The sequence below is a fragment of the Nilaparvata lugens genome, chromosome 8, assembly GCF_014356525.2.
Source record: "Nilaparvata lugens isolate BPH chromosome 8, ASM1435652v1, whole genome shotgun sequence".
Taxonomy (NCBI): Eukaryota; Metazoa; Arthropoda; class Insecta; order Hemiptera; family Delphacidae; genus Nilaparvata; species Nilaparvata lugens.
Window position 1 is genome coordinate 46,982,309 of NC_052511.1, and position 12,619 is coordinate 46,994,927.

The following is a 12,619-nucleotide window of genomic DNA, read 5'->3' on the forward strand; positions in this document are numbered from 1 at the left end:
TTCCTGGATTCGCTCAGAGCCCAAAGCATGTCGGCTTCACGGTGTCATTCTACGAAATTTAATCCACTGCTGGATTTGATTATTCCGAGAACCGGCAGCCTGCTCTTCTCTCGACAATATTATCATTTCTGAGAAGGCGGCCATTAAATTGTTGCACGGGACATTGCATTCCATGAGGATGAGTGAGCGAGAAAAGAATCTGTAATGATGGTTGGTGCCTGGTGGTGAGGCATGTGCAGCTTGCAACTTGCCACTTGCTGCATGGTGACTTGCAGCTTGCAACAAATGAAACTTTCTACTTGTTTCATGTAACTTGCCGCTTGCAATATGCAACTTTCAGCATGTGAGGCACGTGAACCATGTAACTTGCAACTTATTGAAACTGACAGCTTGCAACATACAACAAATGAAACTTGCCATTGCCACCAGCAACAATTTACATACAACTTGCAACTTGCAATAAGTAACTTGCAACTAGCAAGTAGCAACAACCAACTTGCAGCTTGAAACAAATGCAACTCTCCAATTTTAGCATAAAACCTGCAACAGATGCAGTTTGCTACTTGTTGCATGCAATATTTCCTCATACTTCTGTCCTTCTTTCATGAATCACTCAGTATATTTTAGTGCCTATTCTTTACTAGTGCCTCTTTTGTATTGTTTTTACTGTTTCTCTCTTAAGAACACTTTACTTGAATGGGCTACTTTTATAAATTAATAAAACAATATTGGAACTTGAAGTACCCTTTATTATTTATAATATTGAGTTTATAATTTTAAATATTAAACTCGAGTTGTAATATTTTTAATAATAAAGGGTACTTCAAGTTTCAATATTGTTTTATTAATTTTCTTTCTTCTGTTGTATTTTATTGTTTATTGTGATGGTACTCCACAAACCACAACACCTAGGCTATTGAAGCTATGATAGCAACAGTAGATTGGAGCTATGAATTTAAATCTCAAACGTTTGTATGAGAGTAGGCTAAAAATAGGGAATACCTCAAGGCAAGCCTCATTGCATGCCATATTGCATGCCCCATATCTCTCCTATTTGAGGCTGATGAAAGTGAAAGGGAAATTGAAAGGAAGTTACATGCACTCAATTATTGTGAGTTCAGACATTGATATCGCAATACCAAGAAGTCAACACAATCATGAAGAGTCAATTTGCCTCGTCTTTTTTGATCCCTCTTCTTCTTCTTTCTTCCTTACTCTTATCAATTCTCTCATTCTCCTGTCCTCTTACAGAGTCAATTTGCCTCATCTTTTCTTGATCTCCTTTTCCTCATCTATCTTTCTTACTCTCATTCTTATTCTCTCAATATCCTATCCTTTATGAGAGCCAGTTAGCCTCTTCTTTTATTGAGTTTCTTTTCCTCATCTATCTTTCTTACTCTTATTTTTATTCTCTCATTATCCTTTCTTTTTTGAGAGTCAATCAGCCTCATCTTTTCTTGAGTTCCTTTTCCTCATCTACCTTTCTTACTCTCATTTTTATTCTCTCATTATCCTATCCTTTATGAGAGTCAATTAGCCTCATCTTTTCTTGAGTTCCTTTTCCTCATCTATCTTTCTTACTCTTATTTTTATTCTCTTATTATCCTTTCCTTTTTGAGAGTTAATTTGCCCCATCTTCCCTTGAGTTCCTTTTCCTGATCTTTCTCCCTTACTCGAATCTATTCTCTCTCTCTCGTTAGAGAGTTACTGGGAAGAATGCATCTACATAAATTGGCGGAGCTTTGGACATATCAATGTCCATTCTTTGGAAAGAGTAAAAAATATCCTTCCCAGTAACTCTCTACCAAGAGAGAGAGAGTGAGAGAGAGAGAGAGAGAGAGTAAGAAGTTAATAGAAAGACATAGATTGAGTGAGAGAATGTAGAAGAGATGGCGAGAAAGTTAGACAAAAAGAGTGAGAAAGTTAGAGAGAGAGAGATGAGAAAGAGTTAGACAGTGAGAGAGAGAATGTCTGAGAAAGAGAATGTGAGGGACAAAGCAGGAGAGAGTGTGAGAGAAAGAGTGAGTGAGAGAACATGGTTGATGGCTGGAAGCAACCAAACCATTTCCATCATATTTTACCGCCCGAGAAATTGACATTTCAATAGAAATTTTCAGAGAAAATAATAAAACTCCTGAAAATTGTTTCCAAGAAACTCGTGTTTTCATCTGCGTTCGAGTGGAAAGTCGTCAACAATGACAAAATTCCGTGAAAAATATTATCCAATGATTCTATTCGCTGAAACGATTGCGTTCCCGTGAAATAATAATACAGAGTAGGATTTGGTTCAGTGAGCTCGGTTCACTTAGATCTGTCAGGGTTGGCTGAGTTTGAAGCTTTGGTGTTGTTTATGAGAGGATACTGACACTTTAAAGTGGAACCTTTTTGGTTGGGTGAGCTCTGTTCACTTCAAAATTGTCAACAAAAATTTAATGGAAAATAGTGATGTTGCTTATGAGGGAATACTGACTGTGAAAAGTGAATAATTCACTCCATGATTTCAACGAGTTTTCTCAGAAATTTCAACGCCATTTTGAAAGTGGGTATTGTTTCAATTTCAGCATAATGTTATTTTGTAATGGTCCGTTGTTGTATGTTTATTAGAATTGCTGGCTGTTTTTCAAAAATATTTGAAGTGATTTTTGGGAGAGATTGGTAAATTGTTGAAAATTTATTCCTAGAGTTGAGGAAAATTCAGGGAATATTCACCCATTTGGGACTTTCAGCATTCTCTATGTATGAGAACAATCAAATCAAGTTCAAATCAGGATCTATTCAATGAATCACAAAAAATTACACTATACACTTAATTTTGCCAATGTGATGACATTATATTGTTCCTCTCGTCAAGTAGTATCATTACTGAGAGTTTGCACGATTTTAATTTTTGACCATTCTTGCAAAAATTCATTTCTTTTTTATTCATTGATTTAATGAAAATGCAAATCTCCCAGATTTGGATGATATTGGGGCTATGGATAGAGGTTGACCTAACAAGTGTTGTGCTATAATATGAGACGTTTCGCTACAATACAGGGTGAGTTATTCACTCAAACATAGAATCTCACCTCCATTCTTAGATCAGAAAAATCACCTAACTTCAAATGCTTATTGTTGTTTATTATATTTTTATTTAAATTTTATTAAACATTATTATATTGTTGTTTAAATTATTGTTTCTCTCGTCAAGTACTATCATTCCTAAGAGTTTGAGCAAATTTTCAACCATTTTTGCAAAAATCCATTATGTTTGATTCCTGGATTTCATGAATTTTTTTATAAATTTTTCAATATGATCTACAATGGAAAAGTACTTTAGTAGCTTATTTTCCATTATAGATATGAAAATGAATCAGATTTTCCAGATGAACTTCAGAAATAATTTTCCATTGTAGATGAAAATGAACAATTTTCCATTATAGATATAAAAATGAACCAGATTTTCCAGATGATCTTCAAAAATAATTTTCCATTGTAGATAAAAATTTTGTAAAATCAGTTCATTTTGATCTACAATGGGAAATTATTTTTGAAGATCATCTGGAAAATCTGATTCATTTTCATATCTATTAAGCTATATAAGCTACTAAAGTACTTTTCCATTGTAGATCATATTGAAAAATTTCCTATTATAGGTATCAGAATGAACCTTACTTTTCAGATGATTTTCAAAAATAATTTTCCGTTGCAGATATCAAAATGAACCTATCGTAGCTATCAAAATAAATAAGATTTTCCAGATGATCTTCAAAAATAATTTTCCATTGCAGATGAAAATGAACGATTTTCTATTATAGTTTTAAAAATGATCCAAATTTTCCAGATGATTTTCAAAAATTATTTTTTCATTGTAGATATCAAAATGAACAATTTTCTATTGTATGTATAAAAAGATATAGCTTTTCCAGATGATTTTCAAAAATAATTTTCCTTTGCAGATATCAAAATGAACCTATCGTAGGTATCAAAATAAATAAGATTTTCCAGATGATCTTCAAAAATAATTTTCCATTTTAGATGAAAATGAACAGTTTTCTATCATAGGTATCAGAATTAACCAGATTTTCCAGTTGATCTTCAAAAATAATTTTCCATTGAAGATCAAAATGAACAATTTCCCACTGTAAGTTTCAAAATGAACCAGATATTCCAGATGATCTTCAAAAAAATTATCAATTGTAGATCAAAATGAACAATTTTTGTACTGTAGTTATCAAAATGGACCAGATTTTCCAGATGATTTACAAAAATAATTTTCCATTGTAGATGAAAATGAACAATTTTCTATTGTAGATATAAAAATGAACCAGATTTCCCATTCCCAGATGATCTAAAATGATTTTCCATTCTAGATGGAAATCAACAATTTTCCACGGTAGGTATCAAAATGAATCAGACTCTCCAGATGATCTTCAAAAAAATTTTCCATTGTACATGAAAATGAACTATTTTCTATTATAGGTATAAGAATGAACCAGACTTTACAGTTGATCTTCAGAAATAATTTTCCATTGTAGATATCAAAATGAACAATTTTCTACTGTACGTATCAAAATGAGACTCTCCAGATGATCTTCAAAAATAATTTTCCATTGCAGATATGAAAATGAACAATTATTCTCCATTATGGATATCAAAATGAACGAGATTCACAAGAAGCAAAAGAGAGTCAAAGCCGGTAGCTAAGCATAGTTTAATTATATCATCCTTATTTAAAGAGTTTGACAAATTTACGATAGAACTTGAGTTTTTGGCCTGGGCCCGACTTAACATTAAACACTGGTGTGCCTTTTGAATGCTTGCTACCATCGGACTCCCCGATACTAACTCTTTTCCACTTTGTTTATATACTTAGCACAGATCCGATTTTCGCCAGCGAGAGTTACCAAAAAACTCAACTTTGGGACTTAATTTTCTAAGCACCTACTCCATTTTCCAAATGTTTTCCACCGGGAAACCAAAGATCGACCACTTCATCACCGATTTCCATCGTCACCCACTCGAAACCTCCCAATTTTCATCGGTTTTTTCGAAGAAATCAACATTTTTTTAAAGTTTGATTTTGTGGTGGAACAGTGTTTCTTCAAGTAGTTCTTGGGGGATCCGCTAGATGGAGCGAAGTAGCGAAGCAGTAGGCTACTTACCTGCAGTGATAAGATCCACTATCAAATGTCAGTGTGATATCAATGGGAAACATCCGGGTTATCCATAGAGGGAAAGCTGACAAGAGTGGGATTGAAAACAGGACGGAAGGAAGATTCATCTAAACTGTCAGTATTTTTTTAATGGGAGGTATCAATGTTATCCATTGGGAAATACTGACAAAAGAGAGATAAAAAGGAAGGGAGTCAGATTCATCATCATTCTGACAGCATTGTTTAAATGAGGGAGCATCGATGTTATCTAATGTAGATTTCTGACAGAATGTAGTGAACCAACAATTGAGAAGGATTCTCTAGAAATGGTCACCATTGGTTAAATGGCAAGCATCAATATTATTCATGGGAATTTATGACACATTTGAGTTGAAGTGACTTTCAACTCTGTCAGTGTTGTTAGAACAGAAATCGTTGATGTTTTCTGACGTAGATTTCTGACAGATTCAAGTGGAACCGAGTATATAGTGGGGTCCACGTTAAAATGGCGGTAGAGAAAGATAGGGAAACAACGTTGCCGAACCTCTGTCTTGTCAATGCCGTCTATAAACGGTAGCTGATACAGGTTTATTGATCCTAGTATATTAAGCGAGCAATTTCTGTATTTATATATCTGGTTATTTTTATATCTGGTTATTTATGTTTAACGGATCTCGAAAACGGCTCTAACGATTTTCACGAAATTTGGAACATAGTAGGTTTATGATGTAAAAATTCGATTGCACTAGGTCTCATCCTTGGGAAAACTCGCTGAACAGCATTAAAAGGATAATTCATCCTTGGCTGAAACAGCTGTGGATAGTAAAAAAGTGAGTGAGCGAGTGAGTATGTGAAAAATCAAAATATCGCATCCCCGAAATTCATAAGATGACGTATAGCCAGTTGTGAAATATAAACACGATCATTTTAGAGAATTGTGTTCTGTTTATCAATGAATGAAAATAACGAGCGAAGCTCCGTGTCCCGGTATTGTAATATTAACTGTTCATTCTTGTTTAAAAAATCAATCATAATATTCTATTAAGCAAGAGATTATATTTTTACTAATTCCATGATGAATCATTGTAATAATGATGAAATATTTTGTTAATTATTTATCAATTCTACATTGTTGAAAGACAATCTGGCAACAGAGCAAAGCGAGAAAGAGATAGCGCCATTCGCTTTGTTGAATAATAGACAAGGATAGCAGTACCATTGACAATCAAACACTGCCATTATAACGTGGACCTCACTATATACCGTGCAATATTGATAGATTCAAGAAGATGAAGAAGAAGAGGAAGAAGAAGAAGAAGAAGAAGAAGAAGTAGATGATGATGAAGGAGAAATTGAATGTTAAGGAATGGAAACAAGATGACATCTAACAGATATTAGAATTCTATATAGGAATGCCTAATACTGTAAAATTCAATTCCTCAAATAAAAAAATAAATTGAAACAAGGGAATTGGCAACTCTGTAGTCCTTTCATCCAATATCACTAACTTAATAAGCTGAATCACACTGTTATCATACATTTCTAACAGCTTCAAGTCTCTTCCAAAAAATCTATTTATGACGCATCAAAGATAAATTCTACGCGTTTCATGTCAAAGTTACAATCCTATAGTGAGGTCCACGTTATAATGACTGAGGAGAAAGATAGCAGAACAATGTTGCCGAACCTCTATCTTGTCAATGCCTTCTATAGACGGTAGCTGATACAGGTTTATTGATGTAATATTAACTGTTCATTCTCGTTTAAAATATATTTCTAAATATATAAATCTATTATATTTTATTAAGTAGGAAATTATATGATTTAATAATGAATTCTCATGATTAAGATGAAATATTTTGTTGATTAGTTATTATTTCTACATTGTTAAAAGACGATCTGGCAACAGAGCAAAGCGAGAAAGAGATAGCGCTATCCGCATTGTTGAATGATAGACAAGGATAGCAATATCATTGCTAATCAAACACTGCCATTATAACGTGGACGTCTCTATACTGAATCAGTTTCCTGTCAAATTACAGTATTGTAGTCTCTTGAAAGGAAATCCATGTTCTTTGTCCATACATGGGCTTTCTCGAAAACAAATAATGACACAAAATGCAGGCTTCAACAAACTGACAAAATCTGCTTGTTGAATCACGAAATTCGTTGAACCACTCTAATGAACAGCTGTAGTGAGGTCCACGTTATAATGACAGTGGAGAAAGATAGATCAGTCGATTCTCTGCCTTGCTACTGCCTTCTATTGAGGATAGAGGATACCGGTATATCTGATTGAATGTGCATTACTTATGTGGAATAATCAATTTATATATTTATTTATTTATTTACAATGAAAATGACACTAATGTAATAACATTGAAAGATGAAATAATAAGGTAGTCCTTGTGCTATTCTTCTTCCAAATTTATAGATGACAAAGTCCAAGATAAGGTTAGAGTTTCACGTGTACAATTTTCATAAAATTTTAGTCCAAAATAAACATTACAATTATGTATTTGTCCAGAAAAAAAGTAATGAATTCACATATTTGAGATTAAATATAATTCTGCATCGATTAGAAACAATCTGGCAACGTTTTACTTATTTATTTCTTTTTTTTATACAATTATTATAAATCATATGAATATGATCGGGATAGAACAACAGGCATAGCCCAAAACTATTCTGTTCCCAATTTTTATAAATAATAAAATGTCCGAAAATAGGTTATTTTCTTACTGAGGAAATTTAAGTTCAAAGTTCTGTCCAAGAATATATATTAGCTAGAAATTTTGAATTTAGAACGTTGCGGAGCTATGGAAGAGATAGACAAAGATAGCTTTGTCAAATGATAGACAAGGATAGCATCACCAATGTTAATCAAATACTTGTCGAATACTGTGCTATCAAATCTAATCAAATCAAATACTGTGCTATGTCGTAATTAATTGTTCAAAGTGATTATTTAACAAGCAGTTCGTAATGGAATCAAACATTGAAGAAATACTTGTCATTAAAACGTAGTCAAATGCTCGTGATCGAGGCCCATAAGTCTGCTGAGATATGCACTATCAGCATATTGATATGTTGTAATCTTAAAATCTAGCTTTCAATATTGGCAATGTCGATTCGTTATATCTATACTATAAAAATCTGGTGTGGCGCACTCATACAACTTTCCTTGCCGTTATGAAAATTGATCACCTGACGCTAGTGTTCACCCGCATCTCCAGTCTACTATTCAAAGATTAGAGCCAGCTGGTGACAGGACAATAACGCTGAATACACACAAGATCTGCTATCTCTTCATAGTGAATGATTTAATAGAATCAACAGTTGCCAACAGTTTGCAATTGAATAATCACATTTTCTCAAAATTCAAGCTTATTTCCAATTTTAGGTGAAAATGTTACTGGACATTAATTGAAGAGATTTTCATGCTCAATATGTTCCACTCGAAATTTTCCGTTTAAATTATATCTGAGACCTGATAATTGGAAATCTAGAATCAAACTTTGCATAGATGAGGCGGAGCTCCTGAAATTTTTACAGATATGGGACTTGTGGCAGTTGATAGAGCTTATCAATGACTATTTTAGGTATGAATTTGATCAAAATCGTTGGAGCCATTTTCAAGAAAATCGCGAAAAACCCTGCTTTTGAATACAATTTCGCCATTTTAGCCGCCATCTTGATCGAAATTGTTCGTGTCGGATCCTTAAGGTGCGTACAGACTTTCGCTCTGCTCCGCAACCGAACGTCACTCCAGCAGAGCGATTGATGATCGACCGGGGAGCAACAGTGGTTCGACTGGGAACGCGAGAAGATCTAACATCTTCCGTAACGTTCATGATGGGTGCGTGGGCGGAGCGACTGTGGTTCGATGGAGGAATGAGGGCGGTACGAGGGCGGAGCATGCTCGGTGCGGGTTGAAAGCGCGTATATGTGTACGCAGCTTCATATTGTAAAGGCCTCACGTTCCAAATTTCAAGTCATTCCGTTAATTGGGAGATGAGATGGGAGATGTACACAGACGCACACACACACACACACACCACACAACACACACACACACACACCCACACACCACACACAACACACACACCACACACAACACAACACACACACACACACCACACACACACACACACACACACACACACCACACACACACACACACACACACAACACACCACACACACACACACACACACACACACACACACACACACACCACACACACACACACACACACACACACACACACACACACACACACACACACACACACACACACATACACACACACACACACACCACCACACACACACACACACACACACACACAACACACACACACACACCACACACACACACACACACACACACACACACACACACACACACACACACAACACCCGTACGGGATTGGAAAATGTAATGTTTGACGCATCATAACGTCTGAACTGCTGGACTGATTCACTTGAAATTTTGCATATAATTATATTCTCAATTTACGGAGGTTGGTTTCTAAATTCTCCAAGATTCCAGTAGGTCAAGCTTTCAGTTTGTCAAGTTCTTAATCAGACCCTTGCGGAGCACGGGTTACCTCCTCGGCCATAAAAAATACAATGGAACAATAAATTATACTCTGTACAAAATAACTTTTCCGCCACACTGCACAGAAAGCAGCTGTTTTCCAGTCCCTACATAGATCTGAAAGGCATTGTTCGCGGACGACTCTCGTCTGACGTCAGAACAGTTTTCTCTCCGGCCTAGGCCGGAAAGAGTACCCTTTCCAGCCGCTAACATGGAACTAAGAAAGGTGATCAAAAAACAGCTGATCAAAAAACTTTTCATTATATGTGTTCATTATTCAATAATTTAAACATTATAGACTAATAATCATCTTATTGTCATTTGAAAGAATAAAAAAGTATAAACTCAACCTCCCACATAATTGAACATCATCTTTTAGGTTATTTAGACAAATCAGAATAAAAAATAAAATACTTGGACAATTTCTTGATATTCAGATTACCTCAGATTTGCTAGAGCTATCATCACCTTCCACTTTTGCTTTCGGAAGTGCTTAATGAAAAATTATTCTCATATATAATATATTGTTTATTTTTGTGTGTGGCGAAAAATAGCGTTCGCACCATGGGCAAAAATGTTTTTCCGGCTCTCAATCTTTTCTAGTCCTCGGCCTACGGCCTCGGACTTGAAAACCGATTTCGAGCCGGAAAAGTATCATTTTCTGCTCTAGGTGCGAAATATACTATTGACTTGGAGGAATATGCGGCGCAGAGAATGGAGGGAGATCAGCCAATTACAGTGATGAATATGAAGCGCAATCGCAAATTCGTCGATTAGAGTCAGTTGACTGAAGGCTTTCCGAGAGGAGACACCTTAACTTTAACATGAGAGCTTGAATTCTCTCTAGAAATTAGAGAATGATGGTCGGTTCAGAACGGCAACATCACCGCCGTTGTATCCCTACCTCTGTATGCCTTCTCTGCTGCGCATGTCCCTCCCAAGTCAGAAGTTATTTTGTACGGAGTATAGTCCAACTGATGAAAAGTGAAATGCGCGTGTATTGCGACGTCAGTATAGTCATAGAGAAAACATAGTATAAGTAGATATCCCATGGTATAGGGCGTTTATGTCGCAACTTTTACTGTTATCCAAGCCGATTACTGTCGATTATGTTGATTTTTACTGTTTTGACCAGAGTGTATGAACGGCACAATATGAGAGACTACCAGCGTCATAAAGCTTCACGGGGAAGAACTAAGTGGACTATCGGCTTGAGATAACAGTAAAAGTTGCGACAAAACGTCCTATATCTGGGATATCTACTTATACTATGGTTTCTCTATGGTATAGATATACAAACTTCAAATCTTGCTTTCAAATGTCAAAATAATTATGTCTACAATACAGGCACAGCATTAATCCATCCTCAATCGAAATCCTCATCCAATCAGCATTCAGATTGCTCCAGTCAAGGCTTCTCCAATCCATCGTAAACTCCAAGAATAGAATCTATCAATCAATCAAGAATCCTCCTCCCACATTGATCTGCCACAATGCGTGGGATACAACGGGTAGAGTCAAGCCTCCACAAACAAACGCTTACGTCATCACTATAGTGAAGTCCACGTTCTTCTTCTTCTTACTTCTCTTCTTCTTCTTCTTCTTCTTCTTCTTCTTCTTCTTCTCCTCTTCTTCCTAGTAAGCACGCTGCAACTCGAAGAGAAAGACGAAGTAACAAAAGATGTAGAAGGAGGAGAAGTAGGAATGAAGTAGTAGAAGAAGAGAAGAAAAAATGAAAGAAGAAGGCGATAAAAGTAAGTAGAAGAAAAAGGAGGAGGAGGAGACCAATTGAAGTGGAATAAATCAAGTAAATGGTAGTAAGTGATGAAAGAAGATATGGAAGAAGAAGAAGAAGAAGAAGAAGAAGAAGAAGAAGAGAAGAAGAAGAAGAAGAAGAAGAAGAAGAAGAAGAAGCAGATGGAGAAGAAGAAGAAGAAAAGGAAGAAGAAGACAGAAAGTCTGGATGAAGAAGAAGAAGAAGAAAAGGAAGAAGAAAGAAAGAAAGTCTGGATGAAGAAGAAAGAAAGAGTGAAAAAGGTGAAAGGAAGAATGAGGACACGTGAGAGTGATTATATACAAGAAGAAGGAGGAAAAGGAAAAAAAGAAGAAGAAAGGAAAAAGGAGAAGAGAAATATAAGAGTGGAAGACGAGCTCAAAACTAGAAATAAAACACTCATAAATATTATCAAAATTTCATCATGGAACGGTTCTACATATTGATAGTGGCTCAGTCGAATTTTCAAAACTGAGAATTGAGAACAAGAAGTGGAAGGAGAAAACAATCAAGAAGAAGAAGGAGGAGAAGAAGAAAAGGAATAAGCGGGAGGAGGAGGAGAAGAAAAAGAAAAATGAATAGAAGGTAGCCAATATACATCTCCACGTTACAGAAGCAGAAGTTTGAAGAAGGGATATTCTCAGAATCAAGAGAAAATAACAAACCAGATATAAATATAGCCATACCTGATATAAATATAGCCATCACAAAATAGACAAAATAGGAAATAGGCATAGAATTAATAATAATAGAAATAGGAAATAGGATTAAGAAGATTAGAGTGTAGACGATTATAAGAAGCTATTGATATTATAAGAATATGCTGAAGATTATATTATAGAGACGACATTTTTCCACGCTATTATTCCGAAATTCTTCACTCAACTAACCTAAAACTCTATTTATAAATAGAAAACAGAGTAGACGACGCAAACACAAGCGGTGCCCCCTACTTGCATATTTAGTGCTTCCGTGAGCTATAAAAACAAATTAAGGCTACAAAAGCGAATCAACTGATGAAAAATCTTTAAAATACGTGAAAATTTGCTCCAGAGTTCAAGAGCATAGGTAAGAGTAAAGCTTATTCATATAAAAATGAGCAAATGCT